This window comes from Alligator sinensis, unplaced genomic scaffold, assembly GCF_000455745.1.
Source record: "Alligator sinensis unplaced genomic scaffold, ASM45574v1 scaffold895_1, whole genome shotgun sequence".
Classification (NCBI taxonomy): Eukaryota; Metazoa; Chordata; order Crocodylia; family Alligatoridae; genus Alligator; species Alligator sinensis.
In genome coordinates, this window is record NW_005842149.1 from 1,421,732 (window position 1) to 1,433,709 (window position 11,978).

Sequence of the window (11,978 nt, forward strand, 5' to 3'; positions counted from 1 at the left end):
GCCAGCGGGGGTTCCGCGGGAGCCCAGTCGGCTAGGGGCGCCGAGTCGCCCCCGGGCCCGCGCGAGGCGCCGCCGAGCAAGCGCTCGCCCCCGCTCCCAGGCGAGCCGGGTCCGGCCCCTGCGGGCACTGGTCGCTTGCAGGGGGCAGAGGGAGCCCCTGGCACCGCCCGGCCCCGAGGATGCGCCACCCACGTCTTGGAGGAGACGGCAAGGTGCAGCACTTGCCCGTGCCCTGCTCTGTAGGCCGGCACGAGGGCTGAGCACCTGGACGCGTCGACTGCCTAGGGGCGGCTCTGTGGGGAAAGGCTTGGCTTTCCCCAGAGCCCAGGGCAGCCAGCAGGCCGGGCTTGGTGCTAAGTGTAAGGGCAGCCCGTGGTGGCCTGCACCCGCTAGACCAGTGGTTCTCATCCTTTTCCAGGTCATGGCGCCCCATCTCTGCTTCTTGACTGGCGGCTGAGTGCCACTGTGGGTGCTGCCTCCGCTTACCTTGGTGCTGCTTAGCCAGGAGCTGCTGCCTCCATGTGAAACTGCCCCTTGTGCCTCCTGCACAGCCAGCCCAGGACAGTCCCCTGTGTTGAGACTTCAGTCAGCCTAAAGCAGGCAGGAGCTGTCCTGTGCAGTCCGGCGCTCCCTGTGCTCCACCTGCACACATTTCCAGGAGGAGAATGGTGATGCTGGACCATGAAGTGTTACATAACAGGGGTCTACTTTAGGCTTACAAGAGTGCTAATGCAGGAGGAGGCATGGGGTAGTTTTACATGGCTGCTGCAGCTACAACACCCCTGAGAAGGCTTCACTGGCACCCCGGGGTGCTCCAGCACCCTGGTTGAGAACCGCTGCACTAGACAGACATGATCCTCCAAGAGCTAAGGGCTGGACTAAATGATATCCTGAGGCTCCTTCTGGCCTCGCTTGCCTAGGATTGGACAAATAGCGTTGTTGACATGAGTATAACTCATGGAAGTCCAATGAAAAAAACACTCGAACCATCATCTGCCTTTTACTCTTTCTATTATAGGCATTTAAAAATTATTAGAATAAGATTAATGCTAGCAATCTTTCCCTGAACAATTATATGTATACTGAAATAATAATAAAGGACCACAGGGGGCTTGCCATTGACTTTAGTAGAGCTATGATTTTTATCACGGTCCTGTAACTCTTCTCTCATCTTGCACACAATTCCTGGGAAATGCCTTTGCTGGAATCAAAGGACCCAACTGCACTGACTTCACTAGTGTTCCAACCTTTAATGCTAGCTTTATGCCCAGCTTTAAACACAGCCTTACATATTTTTGGCATGTATGCAAAACATTTGTCTTTTGTTCCAGATTTATGTATACAGGGCCAATTTTTTCTTTCACCAAAGATAATGGGACCCTTCAAGGAAGTGGAACAGATATGGCCCATGATTTATAAATATAAATATATTACAAGGTAATAAGCAAGGTTGTAAACACCAAGCCAACATTTTTTTAAGGTGGGTAACGTGGCATTACTATAATTGGTTTAATTCCAAACACTTGCCTAGACTAAATTCCAAGTAAATTGGAAGTGATTTATAACCTGGATTTTAACCCTATTCCAAAATATCTTGCACAAGAATGATTTATTTATTTTTTTACCCAGTAGTTTGAAAGACAAGATCCAATTAACAATACAGAGCCCAGTTATTATTGCACAGTCCTTAGTCATGCTCCTAACAGTTTACATTTGTGCAGTTCATAGTTAGCAGTCAGGAAAGGGTCTTGGTTTGATGTTCAAAAAACAGGCAGGCAGAATCTGGCATTATTCATGATGATATACTATCCCACTCTTTATTTTTAACCTAAACCCAGGCTTAATTTTAATCTCCTGTGGGCCCTTTTAGAGAAGATCAATGGCATGTAAAATCTGGAAGTGATAAATAACTATAAACAACAGATATGGTAACTCTGTTGCAGTAAAGATGTACAGATGTAACATAACTTTTCAGTTTCTCCTCTGCAGGCTGTTCACTGGAAGAGAGAAGCTGGACAGCTATTTCATGGTTACAATTCATGGTGATCCAGAATTATTTGTACTTCAAAGATGAAGCATTTATTTTGCTGTCAAATCTAAATCTGATTTAATTGGATGCAAATCCATGCTGATGAAAATGAAGCTTAATTTATGCATGGACATGCAGCGTGCATTTGTATAGATGCATATACTGTTCAGAACCCACCCTGCTTATCTCATATGAGTTGTTTCACTGATGTCAACACAGTTACTCAGATGAGTAAAGAAATTTAACATTTGCTTATAAAACCCATTCCTTTATAGGCATGTGAATCTCAGTGACATCAGTGGGAAGTTCATTTATATGGATATATAAAACACAGAGAGAGAGGCATATGAGATATTTTACATTGGGCTCAATCCTGAAAACTTCACTCATTTTGTTGCTATCAAGCAATATTAGCTGAAACAAGGATTTTCTGATGAGATGAATTATATGTAAAATGCTGTTTACCTTTATTGCTATGAATAATCACATTCAGGTCAATGGAACTACCCATATAGAATCAAAGAAAAGTAGAGCTGCAAGGGATCTTCGGGGGTCATGTAGTCAACCCTTTGCTCAAGGCAGGATCATCCCTGTTTAAGCCATCCTAGACAGTGTTCATGTAGCACTACAGGGGATTTTATTCCCCCTGACATCCCATACTAATCCATTCCCTCCACACCTCTAAGGTCATAGAGCTGCTGCTGCCCCAGGGGATCAGTGCTCTTCTGTGGGACCCTGCTTCTTCTACTGCATGTCTACATAGCCTAGCTTACTCTTAAAAACTTCCAAGAATAAAGATTCCTTAACCTCTCTGGGTAGCCAGTGCCAAAGTTTAGGCACCCTTTTAGTGAGAGAGTTATTAATACCCAACCTAAATTTCCCTTGCTTCCATCTAAGACAGCTATCCCAGGTGGCCATGGCAAATAGTTTATCACCCTTGACTTTATAATCATTTTTCAAGTATATGAAGACTGTTATCAAATCCTTCTTTAGTCTTCTCTTCTCCAGATTAATAATCCTAGTTCTTCTGATTTTATTTTATAAATTATCCTAGACCTGTAATCCTAGATCTGTAATCATTTTTATTGTTGTCGGATGGAATTTTCCATCTATCTTGATGTCCAGTGCACAAAACTGACACCGTTCTGCTTCTGGTATATTAAGCAGGGCTCATAATATAATAGCAGAAGAATTGCCTCCCTTGACTTGCCAGTAATGCTCCTATTCATTCAGCCTCATATGCTATTCTGTTTTCCCCCCACAACAAGCATACTTGTTGGCTTGTATTCAGTTGATGGTCCACTATAACCTTCAGGTCCTTTTCCGCAGTACTAAAGACTAGCGAGTTATTTTTCAGTCTCTATTGTCCATGTGATTGTTCTGTCCTAAGTACAGGACTTTGTATTCGGCCTTACTGAATCTCCTCTGATTAATTTTGGACCATTCCTCAAGTTTATCAAGGCCTGAAACAATTCTGAATTCTAAACCTACCCTCTAGGGTGTCTGCATCTCCACCCAGATTCACTTCATCTGCAAATTTACTAAGTGATATATTAAGCCATAATTAACACAGCCCTGGGAATCCACACTTGATACTTCCTCCCAACTGATGATTCCTTAAGAGGCTAACTCATTCAGAAAGGCATAAGCAACAACGTCCTTCATCAGATGCTACAAATGGACTTCCAGAGAACAGGGTCTCATTTCAGCATTTTGCCTGACTCTGCCTTACCTTTGCCTAATTTCAGACTAACGCAGCTGATTACTTCTCTCTCAAATTCTCTGGAAAATCTCAAATTGCATTATTCCCATTTTACAGATGAGGAAACGAGTACAGAGAGCTGAAGTGACTTGTAGCAGTCCTGAGAAAAAAATGAAGGTGTCTTGAGTCCTAGTCCAGTCCTCTATGAAATAGGTTGCACTGATAAGAGCTTCTGTGGCAATACAGTGGTCTGTGTTTCAGGAACTGTATGTTTCTGTACAATACATTTTAAAGTATAAAATACAACTGTAAATACTCTTTTTTAGGGTTAAACCAAATATAACCCTGCTTTACAAAAATGCTTCAATCCATGTCATTTCAGGACTATTTTGTACGATGAAGTTTTCAGCAGAAAAAAGCAATGGCATAATATTGCCTCTAGCATTCAGAATGGCAAATGATGCTATACCATATTTGACACTAACCATTGAGACATCTATTTCAAAAGCTAGTTACAATTATTTCCTGATTAAATCAAGTGCATTTTACCACGTTCTCTTTGTACATGACAAAGATATGGCAGATAATCTATTTACTGTTCTTAGTTTTTTAAACTGAGAAAGATGGCAGATTAAAAATATGAGAACAGTACATAGATTATCAGTCTACAAAAAATATCTAGCACTATTCTAAAAGCCAGCCATTCCTTGGACTACCTGGGAAATTGAAAAAAGTTCTGTGGATGATTTGCAAGAAAAGATCACAATGAAAATGGAGTATCTAGTATAACATCAGAGGTGCATGTAAATTTTACTGCAAAGTATTGCAGTAGGAGAGATGGCTGCTGGGGCCTGCAGGCCACATGTTAAGTGCTTGTGAGCAACCACTTAGACAGCCTTGTTTAGACAAATGCTAAAACAGTTAAGCACATGAATAAGCATTTTGCTGAAGCAGGAGTTTTACTTAATCTGACTCAGATTTACAAATGCTCAGTGCCCCCCAACTGGTGGACATTCAGTTCAAACTTCTAGCTGGCGAGCTGCACCAGGGATAGATTTTCAAAAGTCCCACAGTGACACTCAGGGCCAGTTTTTCAAAAGTAATCATCTCCCAAAATTTTGAAGTCCTTTGGAAATCTGGCCACTTATTTTGGTACTTAGGTGGAAGCTGAGGTCTTTGGAGTCCTAGGGCTAGGGATAGACATTGCACATAAATTGGTTTAAGTGATCAAAAACTGGTTTAAACCTGTAACAGAACAGATGTTCAGTTCACATAAACCAGTTTCAGAATGGCTAAAACTGGTTTGAGATAAACCTGGTTGAAGGTAATATCAAATTTAACTGATTTGACTCTAACCAGTTTAAGCAATGTCTGTCCCAGACCCCTTGCTGGTTTAAGATAAACCAGACACCCCCAGCTTCCCAGCATGTTCTCTGGGCTAGGCGGGGCTCTCTGCTCCACAGCAGGGCTGGCGCCTCCCCTCTGCTCCCTGGCTGCACTTCCCCCCGCCGCCGTCCTCGCAGAGAGGTGTCTGTGTATTAGCTAGCAGACCACAAGCTGACTGCCATTGGTGCTGAATCAACAGTCAGAATCAACAAGTAGCTGGTAATGTCCCTCTGTTGTTTGTTTTAATTGGGTGATAAAAACTGTCATTAATTCCCTGGTGGGCTAATCACAGAGTCCTGTCAGGGTCTGGCCACACCCCCCTCAGCTCTGTACTGTATAAGGGAAGGGAGGGCTGCTCCAGCGCCCCTGGATTCTAGCCTGAGCCATTGCAACCATGTACCTGCATATCTGGGATATCTGTCCAGTTACAAAACTGATTTAGCCTAGCCAGGTTAGACTAACCCGCAAAGATTGAATCAATTCAGGCTCAGGCTTTTTGAATGTCTGTCCCTAGGAGGCCAAGAAAGTTGCTAATTACACTGGCAATCAGCATGTTAAAACTGTTACTGTTCTTTGAAAAATATTAACTTTGCACTATGGCACCATTTTATTTGGGTTTGCTTTTTCAAACCAAAATCAGAATATTTGAAACTTAACAAGTAATTTACAAAATCCCCCATACTGTTGCCTTATATTTCTGACCTCCCTGTTTCTTCCTGTCTTGCTTTCACTCTTTCTAGAGAAAAGTAGCCAAGGTTCCTTTTGACAAGATGTTTGAGTGTTACACATTAGGGACTTGCTCTTAAATAGATGATGTTGTGAGCTAGATGCCATGTGTTGCAAACAAGTCTTTCTTTAATTGGACCCTGTTAGTCACTAGTTCCAAATCCCACAATAGCAGATGGAAAGGACCACCTGAAAGCTTTCACACACACATGCGCAGTTGCATAAATGTCTGAGCTGTATAAACAGATATGTTGTAATGAATGCTGAAATGTTCATACACCAAGATATGTGGGAGTATTTTATTCCTTGATAGTATTTATTCTTCTCTTTATCTGTTTATTAGATGGTTAAAAACTTTTACTCCTGTTCATTTTTGGCCTGATTCTTTTCAAAGGTGTCGAGTATCTGCAGCTCAGATTGGTCTCTGAGATGCATATCACCTCCACACAGATGGAAACTAGCAACCTTATGATTGGTTTGTTCCACTCTTAATCCTTATATTTTATTCCATAGCTCCAAATCAATGGGCTTATTTTCTGAGTCCTTGATCCAAGAAAATATCTCTAATCACAAACGAATTTTTAAGAATATGCTGCACTTCAGGCACATGCCCAGCTATAACTGAAATCAAACTTAAAGCATATCACCTAAGTTTCTTCCAGAACAGGGACAGACTGAAACATGCCCAGATGTATTTTCTTGATTCAGAGTATAAGATGTTGCTCAAACTGCATAAGAATGGGCACAGTCTAGTCCTTGATTATAAAGTTTTTACCATGGCTTAATTATATTGAGGTCGCTAACTACATTTTGACCACAAGATTTTATAAGGTTTCACCTGTAAGATTTCATGTCTTACACTATTTTTAATTGGCAGCGCAAGTTATGATTTCTATAATCCCAGTGATGGCAAGAGAAGTTAGTTTCCATGAATGCATGCCATGATGCTAACATGGACACTGGGTCTGATGGTCCCAGGGGTCTTAATAAGAGGCACAGGCTAGTACCAAAGAAGTCCCTATCCCTGGCCGTTAATTTATATGCAAGCTAGATGAGGTCCATAAAATTATCTGATTTCCTTATGCCTTTGTTACAATCTACCTACTAGTACAAGACTGGAAGACCTTTGTGAACGGGAGTGTTGAAATAAAGTAGCAACATTTATATATAGCATTTCAATTCAGTCTATTACACTTTGATTTAATTTCTACTAGACAGGCTGATTATAACTAACCACATGAAAAATTATATCTCCAGGATCATTGCAAATAAATCAACCAATTGTATAACAATATCAAGCCTCTTGTGCATATTTGACTTAATTCTGCACTCATTGAAGTCAATACTAAAGCTTCTATTAACTTTAAGATGATACAGAATTTAGGTATAAGCAGCAACTTTTAGGTGCTTGGTCCCTGAGGAAGAATTCCAAACCATGCCTAAACTCCAGTACAGTGTAGGGGAAAGTTAGCCCCCTCAGAATGAGGGACACAAATCAGTTATGATGCATGCACAGAGACTTCTGAAGTCAGCTTAAGTGTGTAATTGCCCAGAGCTAAGAAATAATGAAATGCTGGGCCCATCTACATAAGATGCTTTACTGAGCATTAGACTAATCCAATGTGCAGTAAAGCATCAGTGTTTACACGTATGGGATTTGCTGCACAGTAAATTAGGCTAATGTGCTGTTTGGTAGCACCTAGAAATATGGGTACTAGATTAACGGCACATTAGCTACTGCGCAGCAGGACACATGTAGACGCTGGCTGGGAGCAATTTGCTCCCGATCAGCACAGGCAGCAGCCCTGATGCAGGGGAGCCATGCTGGCTGCAGGGGCAGCTGTCTCTCTACCACATGGGGATCAGGACCTGTCCTGATCCCTACATGGCCGGGAGAGCTATTCCAGCTGCTGGGACTGCTGCATCCTGGCCATGTGGGGATTGGCCACATGGCTGGGATGCAGCAGTCCTACCTGCTAGGGCAGCTCTCCCCTGCCCTGTGGAGATCAGGACCAGCGCCTGTGCCCCTGCTAACCTTGAGTTGGCACCTGGGGGAGCCTGGATCTCCCCCTGGCTGCTGCAGATGGGCAGAGCAGGGTGAGAGCAGCCCTGGAGTGAGCTGCTTCTGTTGGGAGCAAACTTGCTCCTGATGGATGCATGTTCACATACATCTTGGGGCACAGTTTAATGCACCTGAAGTCTCTGCAAAGAAAAAAATTAGGTACATTAATTGCACATGTAGATGTACCTGCTGAGTCTTAAACCCTACTTCAGGTACCTCTCCCAGCATTGCCAAGACAAAGTCCCTATTGTCTTGGGACCCAGAGATATGAATCCTCTCCCAAAAGTAGGTGTCGCATGCCTGGTCTCAGTGAACTGAGTAGGGCTCTTTTTTTTTTCCTTTACAAACATGACTGATAGAAGATTTGTCTGGTTTAAATATCTCCTTCTTTGCCTGAGTGTGTTCAAAACTACAGCTTCCAACTCTGGAAACAGCTCGCTAACCACCAGGCTGAAGCCTATTCTAAGGCATTCTCTACTCCTTCAGTTGAAGAAGCACCCCTTTCCAAAATCCCAACACATAAAGGCATTGAACCTGGCTCTACTACTTCCTGGCTGAGGCCTCTGCTAACCAGCTTTTGATCTAATAAGTGACTCCCCCACTAGCACTTTTAAAAGAAAGGGGTCTGTTGCTCCAATTTGAATGGAGCTCTGTCCTGTCGCTGTGTAGTAAGTCTGCTCAGAGGTAGAATACATAGGTAGAATAACACCTTGTTTCTGCACCTCCGATGAACTGCTCACATCTGTTAGACTGAGGGGTTTCTGCACATCTACAGAGGCCAAAATTGAAGGCATCAAGGGGGCTGTCAAGTTACAAACTGAGGTATTTGCAGTGCTTAGGCAACTCCCAAATCAGTCAGCAACTGAATGGTAATTTTCGGATCATAATTTTGGACTTAGGTGCCTAAATTCCATCTAAGTCTCATTTTAGGCTTATTATTATTTTGGGTATAACCCATAGCCCTGTTACATGGCCAACAGGATTTTCTTCAGAGGGCCTGACTGAAGACTCACTGAAGTTAAAGACTTTTACTGACTTCAAATAGCTTTGGATGAGGCCCATAACTGGAATTTTTATAGCCATGAACTTATTCTCTCAAGTCTGGGACAAAACACCAGGGCTAGGTACAGACATGCAAAAAGCCTGAGCCTGAATTGATTCAATCCTTGCAGGTTAGTCTAACCTGACCAGGCTGAACTGGTTTGAAATGGGACAGCCATTGTCTTTGGCCTGAGGAAATCCAGGCATATGCCTGCAGTGGCTCAGGCTAGAAGCTGGGGGGGGCTAGAGCAGCCCTCCCTTCCCTTCTGCAGGGAGCTGAGCTGAGGTGGGGCATGGCCAGGCCCCAGCAGGACTCTCTCATTAGGGAGGTCTGCCTGCACAGTCCCAGGCTTTTCCCTGCTGCCTGCTCAACAGGCAGGGGTGTTTCCAGCCCTGGGCAAACACTCTGAGGCAAGTTGAGGTGCACAGTGTATGCATCTGTTGATGATACGGAGCTTTTCAATCTCCCTCCCTGCTTCATCATTCTGCCTGCAGAGGGGTGGGCGTGTGTCTGATAACAGTCTTTATCACTCAATTAGCAAAACAACAGCCTCTCTCCATATTAGTTCAAACTTCTTAAACAGTTTACCAGCTGACCTGTTGATTAACTCTGAAAGCCCTAAGCAATCAGTCACTGTTCTGTCTCCCTATCCCAGTGAAATTGGAGAGAGACACATACACAGAGACCTCTTGGCATTAGCTAGCATACCACATGCTAACTACGGTCCGTGCTGTGGCAGAGAGGAGGAAGGGATCTCTGCTTAAGCAGCAAGTGGTGAGAGGTGGGTGAAGGGGGGCACAGGGAAGTCAGGCAGACCCCGCTGTGCCTGCACGTCTGTGCCAAGCTCCAGCCAGGGAGCAGAGGGGAGGGGCCAGCCCTGCTGTGGAGCAGAGAGCCCCACCCAGCCCAGAGAGCATGCAGGGATGCTGGGGGACTCTGATTTAACTTAAACCAGCAAGGGATCTGGGACAGACATTGCATAAACTGGTTTGAGTCAAATCAGTTAAGTCTGATACTACATTCAACCAGATTTATCTCAAACCGGTTCCGGCCGTTTTCAACTGGTTTATGTGAACTGAACATCTATTGTTACAGGTTTACACCAGTTTCTGATCACTTAAACTGGCTTATGTGAAATGTCTGTCCCTAGCCCAGTAGGCTTCAGTGGCGACAGGATTAGACTCTGTATACCAAACACACAGGTTTGCCCTGCGCGTGCGCGCGCACACACACACACACACACACACACACACACACTTCAGTGGGAGCAGGAACAGGACTGAAACATTTTATTTGCCCCAAACACCCTCTGAAGTCAACAGGAATAGGCCTAAATGTGTAATTAACTTCAGTACATACCTTTCAGAGTTTTTAGGCTCTGATTCAACCATAGAGCTGCTCAGCACTGATCAGACTTTCTGTTTGTCTGGTAATTATTGCTGCTGGGCTTACAAGACAAAAACTGACAATCATGGTCAGCATGTGGTAGTGTTATCCAGGTAATCAGGCAAGATGCTCTTAATGGCCTCTGTTGGCCTCAGACTCAACGTATGTGCAGTGTTGTTGTTTGACTCAGCAATTCTTTTTTGGCCCCAGATTGGTAATACCGTGAATTTCCTTTAACTTCTTTGGCATCATTTTTAAAGCAGGGTGGAGTCTTTTTGGCTTGCTTGTCATTGCTTGGGCACATTCAAGCTGTTAAAGATGAGATCTACTGGGCAAAACATCAACAGCTCACATGCTGAAGCCTGAGAATGTTGAGTAACTTTTTCCACAGTCTGTTTTAGAGTCAGCCAATTAACAGTCCAAGTGTAAAAACTTAGATACGTTACATGTACAAAAGGAGAAATTTATTTAAATTCACAGAAAGACCTGTTCTTCGCCCAGGTCATCACTTTTGTAATGTGTTTGTTTATTTTCAAAGAACTTAGTAGAACATATTTAGGTAAAAAATATTGTTTGTCTTTAAAGAACATAGTACAGCATATTTAACATTTAATATTTAACATGGAGCGACATTTCAAATGACATCCAACTAAATTATTTTTATTGTAGAACTTCTTTGTAAATAATGTTCACGGTGTTTCCTGTTGGCACCGGTATATACAACCTTCTTTGACTGCCAACTCAGGAGCAAGCCACATATAACCGTTTGTGTGAAAAGCATTGTTCCCTTAAAGAGTCACTGGAAGCCTCAAAAAAGGGTCAAGTAAAAAATAACCCACCGATAATTTTTTCGGGTGGTATTCAGTGATTTTGGAAGGTTTACAGTAGATAGGACCAGCCATTCTCGAGTTACAAGTGAACATACAGACAGACATGCACTTTATTTTATAAGAATGACAGTTGAACAGCTGAACTGAATTCACTGCATCCAAAATGGAGTGGTACCAGTTCGTTATCTGAGAAGTGAAATAATCCCAGTCACTGGAAGCCCCCAAAAAGGGTCAAGTGAAAAATAACCCAGCTATAATTTTCCTTGGGTGGCACACAGTGATTTTGCAAGGTTTGGAAAAGATAGGACCAGCCATTCTCGAGTTATAAGCAAATGTATAATAGTGACAGTTGAACTGAATTCAGAACGGACGGGTACCAGTTTGTTACCTGAGAAGCGAAGGCATCCCAGTCAGTGGAAGCCCCAGAAAGGGTCCAGTGAAAAATAACCCACGTATAATTTTCTTTGGGTGGTATTCAGTGATTTTGGAAGGTTTGGAGTAGATAGGACCAGCCATTCTCAAGTTAAATGAATGTACAGACATACACTTAATTTTATATATAGAGATAAGGCCAGGAATCTAGGTCCAAATATCCTTTCATTTATGCTTTTCCCCTATGGATTGCTTTAGATTTAAAAATATGATTTTTGTCAGGTCCAGTAACCCATTTATTCACAGAATCATAGAAATTAGTGCTAGAGGGGACCTCAGACGGTCATCTATTCCAACCCCGGTGTTCAAGGCAGGATCATCCATGATTATCTTGATCTTATAGTAATTTTTTTTTGGAAGAATTTATGATATAAAAGCAGGAA

The 11,978-nt window shown here is 43.0% G+C and overlaps 1 protein-coding gene across 1 annotated transcript in view; it reads left to right on the forward strand.

The window, feature by feature from the left end:
- The window catches only part of HAS2 (hyaluronan synthase 2), a 27,971-nt gene that overhangs the window by 1,005 nt on the left and 14,988 nt on the right, over positions 1 to 11,978 (forward strand). The gene's annotated exons all lie outside the window — the stretch shown is intronic.